The sequence below is a fragment of the Arachis ipaensis genome, chromosome B06, assembly GCF_000816755.2.
Source record: "Arachis ipaensis cultivar K30076 chromosome B06, Araip1.1, whole genome shotgun sequence".
NCBI lineage: Eukaryota > Viridiplantae > Streptophyta > Magnoliopsida > Fabales > Fabaceae > Arachis > Arachis ipaensis.
Window position 1 is genome coordinate 52,434,659 of NC_029790.2, and position 6,149 is coordinate 52,440,807.

Here is a 6,149-nt window from a genome sequence, read left to right on the forward strand (position 1 = left end):
CTGAAGTTTATTCTTGGTAGAAACAGATAAAATATTCTCAGAAACAAACTCTAACATGATTCATGACTCCTAATACAATTTATATATAAACCTTTCAATCATAGATATTATTAGAGACTCTTTTTTAATTAAAGAATTAATATGTTGAGTAACCAAAGACTAATATTGTCAATATTTTTAATTTCGAGAAATATACTACGTACAAGTTTTCCTTGATTCTTAAAAAATTAGCTACATGCCGGACTCTAATAGTTTTTTCAATGACCAACTTGGGTTTACTTTATAGTTGTTTGAACTTGGAATCTTAAGACAAAGCACATAGCGTCCCAAATAATAAACAAAATTAAAAGACAGTTGGTAACTTGTCTCTCTAACTCAATATCAATCTTATCCGTGGCTCAGATTTTTTCTTTTAATTTTTTTTGTTTTGTTAATATTTTAATAATACGTACACAAATTACACTACTTTTAAAAAGATGCATGCAGGCCTCACACATCACAGAGGATACACCGTTTGAAAACCGGCAAATTCAATTTGGTCATGAAGGTTTTAATATGATATTTGGTCCAAATTTTCTGTCTCATTTTTCTACCTTATTCCCAAAATTTCCAATGAAAATTTGTCATACATAAATATAGTATTAATTAATTAAGTAGCTATAGAGGTCAGGTTTTCGTAACATACGATTTGAGAATTTTTCTAATGAACAAATTGTTGCTGATGCTTTGCAATATTCTAATTAAATATCAGAAAATTGACAGGCGTATAGTTCGGAAACAATGTCACGATTAATGAGTTACTTTCTGAATGTATTGTTGTAGCAGTTGAGAATAAATAGCATGATCAAAATTCAATTTTTGATATGTTAAATAATTTGTTATTTTATTATATTAAAGGATTAAATAATAAAGTTTTTAATTAAATTTAAAAATTTATTATTATGATAATGATAATAATAATAAGAGATAAATCTTTTATAATTTAATCTAAATTATTTTTGGTCATAGAATTATTAAGGATATTAATAATTTGGATAGATCAATATATATATAATAGTTTTTATTGGATAAAGATTAATAGATGTCATTTATTTAATTATATATAAATGGTACCTACAAAAATATGACCATTGAAGTGATTCACTTTGAGAATTTTTAATAGTTATAACTACTGTATATTTGTCATAGGATATTTTTACGATGAACATTATAATAGAATTTTCTTTGACATATAATTGTCACAGTAATTAACAATGTATATATTATGCTTTGATTCTAGACACTTAGGACTTGTTTGATAAATGTCTATGTCTATCAAAAAGATGGACACGGTTACACATACTCAATATTTGCTTTGTGAGACAAAAAAAAAAAAAGATACACGATTACACACAAAGGTACACAAAATATATATTTTTCATATCTTTTTGAAATAATGAGACACAAATTTTTAACCTGAAACACAACTTAAGTTTTAGTTTTGGACGAATTTATCCTTAATAATTTTTCAAAATTTCAAATTTATCCTCCTCCTTTAATATCTTCTTCTCCACACTCCTTTAGCCTTCTTCTTTTTCCCCACTTTTATCTTTCACTACAACCATTTTTCATCTTACTTGGAATTACATGGTGACTTCTTCTTCTCTTACAGCTATGGGTCACCATATCGCCCTGTAATGACGCAACTTTTAGCACACCATGGTCATACTAGAAGTTAAGTGTTACTAACTTGCTTTCCATAACTTTAACTAATATTTAATAGAGTAAAGTATCGTTTTTGTCCTTAACGTTTGGGGTAAGTCTCAAAGTTGTCCCTAACGTTTCAATCGTCCTATTTAAGTCCCTAACGTTTCAAAACTGACTCAATGTTATCCTGCCGTTAGGAATCCGTTAACAGAATTGACAGCGGGACAAAATTGAGACAATTTTGAAACGTTAGGGACTTAAATAGGACGAAAATGTTGGGGACAAAAATGATACATAGAAATAAATTTTAATTTTATCCTTCAATAATATCATTTTTTACTATACATAGTATTCAATTATTTTTTAAGCACATCTGTGATTAAGTGTAATTTATTTAGATGTAATTAAAAAATAATTGAATACTATGTACAGTAAAAAATTAATATTATTGAAAAATAAAATAAAATTAAAATTTATTTTTATGTATCATTTTTGTCCCTAACATTTTCGTCATATTTAAGTCCCTAACGTTTCAAAATCGTTTCAATTTTGTCCCGCCGTCAATTCTGTTAACGGATCCCTAACGGTAGGACAACATTGAATCAATTTTGAAACGTTAGGGACTTAAATAGGACGATTGAAACGTTAGGGACAACTTTGGGACTTACCCCAAACGTTGGGGANCTCGCTTTAGACTCAGAATACTACTCAGAGTGAAATTTTTTGTGCGGAATAATTGCTAGTAGATCATGGAAGAGTTGTCCTATCTCCATTTGGAAGGAAGGGTAAGGAGTAAGAACTGGAATGCTTTTAGTAAGGTTGGGCTGGTTAATTAAGTTCAATGTTTTCTTTGTTATCACCAAACACAAAGCATAACATAGGATACAAACAACCAAGAAACAGAAAATATAAAAAACAGAACACAAATAGAGAAAAATAACAAACAACATACAAACAGAGAGTATATAATAAAAAGTGATGTTCACACAAGTATGATGCATGTCTAGCTTTAATTGTAAAATCCAGATACATAATAAATAATTAATTAATAAGTTAATTATGAGCAAAAAGAGTTAAAAATTTAAATTTTATAATTTGGAGAATTACCGGTAAAAATTTAACTTAGAAAGTAAATTTGAGTGTGAAAATATAATTAATTGCAGAAAAATAGGTACCGGCATTAAAAATTAATTGTATTGGCTTGTGTAATATCTAGTCAAACTATAAACAATTAAGTAATAATTAAATATGGGAAAAAATAGTTAGAAAATTTAGCAATTTAAAAATTTGATAATTTAAATATAATATTTGGACTCAGTGAATTTTTCTGAGTCAGAAAACATCTGTGTAAAGATGCGCACTGGAAATTTGACCGGTAGTATCAGTTGAGATCCGTTCAGTACTGTAGCAGAAAAAATTAATTATGGGCGAGAAAAATTTAATAAATTAGAATTCATGATTTGAGAAGGTAAAAATATCCCAAAATTAGGCCAATGGGCTAAACCAAGTGAACCGGGCCCAAATGGGTCCAAGCGCGTGCGCGCGCGCGCGCGCACACACACTCTCATATATCCATAACTTAATGAAATTCAGCACCAATGCCCCATTTTGATAGAGAGGTTCGGTGGTGAAGAGAGAAGAGAGTGGAGAAATGAAACCCTAGCCACTATCAACTTCAAACCTCCATAACTTTTGTTTTGGTATTCCGACTGACGAGCCGTTTGTGACTACGCGTCACTCTTCTCACCTTCTTCCATTTTATCTAGGTATTGTAGTGAGTATCTCGTGTTACTCTTCCCAATTTTGTTTTTTCCTTTGATTTTATGTTTTAGTTTGGGTTTTGAGGAAATCTTGTGATTTTGGTTGTTTAGTGATGCTCTAGTATGAGCTATTGATGAGTTTCATAAATTATTTTCATGGGTTAAGGTAAAAAAATTCCCAAACCCTTGTGATTTATGAGATTTTATAAATCCTAGAATAATGTATATGTGAAATTGGTTATGTTAGTGTTGTTGGGTGATTTTGACACATTTTGAGGACTTGAAATTGCTTGTGGAACTTTGGGGTGAGCTTTGGAGGGGAGAAATCAAGTGTTGCGTGTGAACCGCCGTCACTAATGGTGCGGTTTAAGTTTCATTTAAGTACCGTATGGTGTGATGATAATTTCTATGTTAGATGCCCCAATGATTAGTGACGAACCGGATTTCCTATCGTTAAAGAAATTCACAAATATAATCGCGTTGTAAGTATAGCTCCTAAACCAACAGAAAATCCTTTCGTGCAAACGTTTGGTTGTCACAAGTAACAAACCCAATAAAATTTATAAACCGAAGTATTCAAACCTCGGGTCGTTTTCTCAAGGAATTGCAGAGAGGTATGTTTTTATTATTGGTTATGAGTTTTGTAAATTGGGGGTTTTTGAAATAAGGAGCAAGTAATCTAAATGACAAGAAAAATAAATTAATAATAATAAAATCTCTTGGCAAGGTATAAGAATTTGGAAGTCCTATGCTAGTTATCTTTATCGATGGTGATGAGAATTGAGTTTTAATCCCATTAGTTAACCTTTACTAAAGCAAAGAAAAGTCAAGTGGACTAATTAGTTTGATCCTCAAGTCCTAGTCAATCCCTGTGGGAAGACTAGCTTCAGAGCGATCCAAATCAATCAGTAATCTGCCAATTTTAACCACTGCTTTATTTGATAACTCAAGCATCACCAATTACTTAACCAGAGCCAAAAGGGAGAAAATATCTGAGTTAAATTAAAAACATCATAAATAGAATAAAGTAATCATAAATCTGAAATACCTCAAATTACGTTTAAACATAAATTCAAATCTAACATGGAAAGGTTTATAAGCTAAATTGAAAAGATAAATATCAATTAAAGTAATAAAATAAAAGTAGAAAAATAAATTAAAGGAACATTGAACCTGTGATGAAGAAGAAATAATCCTAAATCCTAAAACTAAATCCTAAGAGAGAGGAGAGAACCTCTCTCTAAAAACTACATCTAAATTATGAAAAGTGAATAATGGAAGACCTCCTGATGAATGGATGCATTCCCCCACTTTATAGCCTCTAATATGAGTTTTCTGGGCCGAAAACTGGGTCAAAAATAGCCCAAAAATCACCTCCAGCGATTTCTGTTACGTTCAAGTCGTGGCAAGGTGACGCGGAAGCGTCGTCCACGCGTTCGCGCGGATTGGGTTTTCGCCAGGTCACGCATCCGCGTAATCCACACGTTCGCGTCACCTGACTTCGGGGCAGCTATAGCAAATTATATATCGTTGCGAAGATCTAGATGTTAGCTTTCCAACGCAACTAGAACCGCGTCATTTGGATCTCTGTAGCTCAAGTTATGGTCAATTTAGTACCAAGAGGTCAGGCTGGACAGCTTTAGCAGTTCCTTCAGTTTCTTGTATTCCTTCCACTTTTGCATGCTTCCTTTCCATCCTCTAAGCCATTCCTGCCCTGTAATCTCTGAAAACACTTAGCAAACATATCATGGCATTGAATGATAATAAGAGAGGTTTAAAGTTAGTAATTTAAAGGCCAAAGAAGCATGCTTTCAATCATAGCACAAAATCAGGAAGGAAAACGTAAAATATGCGATTTCTATGAATAAGTGGGTAAGGACTTGATAAAATCCACTCAATTGAGCACAAGATAAACCATAAAATAGTGGTTTATCAACCTCTCCACACTTAAACATTAGCATGTCCTCATGCTAAGCTCAAGAGAAGCTATAAGAGTGAAGAGGAATGGTAAAATGTATGAAGTGCAACCTATGTATATGAATGCAACTATATGCTAAGATGTTTCTACCCACTTGGTTAAAAATAAATAAGTTCTCCAAGACAAACATAAATCAAATTCCACTAATTCAAACCATACAGTAAAAACTAGTAAACTTGTAAGAAGATAGCTCATGAAAGCAGGGAATATAGAATCAAGCATTGAACCCTTACTGGTAGTGTATATCACTCTAACTCTCAAGTGTCTAGGGTCACTCACTCTACCCTTCCCTAGTCATGCTTTCTCAACCTTGTTCTTCATCTAACCAATCAACAAATATTTAGTATACCAATGCAAACATCATGAGGTCTTTTCAGGGTTGTAATGGGGCTGAGGTAAAGGTAAGGATATATATAAGGCTAAGTGAGCTAACAAAGTGAATCCTTGATTAGTCTAAGATCTCACCTAACATATACATACTTTATATAATTTAAAATGCTTTACCTAGCTACCCAAATTTTTTCCACTTTTGTATTACATGCTCATGTATCAAACTTATTTTTGAATTTTGTCCCATGTGTATTGATTCTTTTTATTTTGCATTTGGGGTAATATTATTTTTATTTTTCTCTTTTTTTTTGTATCCCCTTATTTAATTACTTAATGTTTTTTTTTCAATGCACATGGTAATTTAATTATTTTGATTTCACATGAGCATGCTTCCT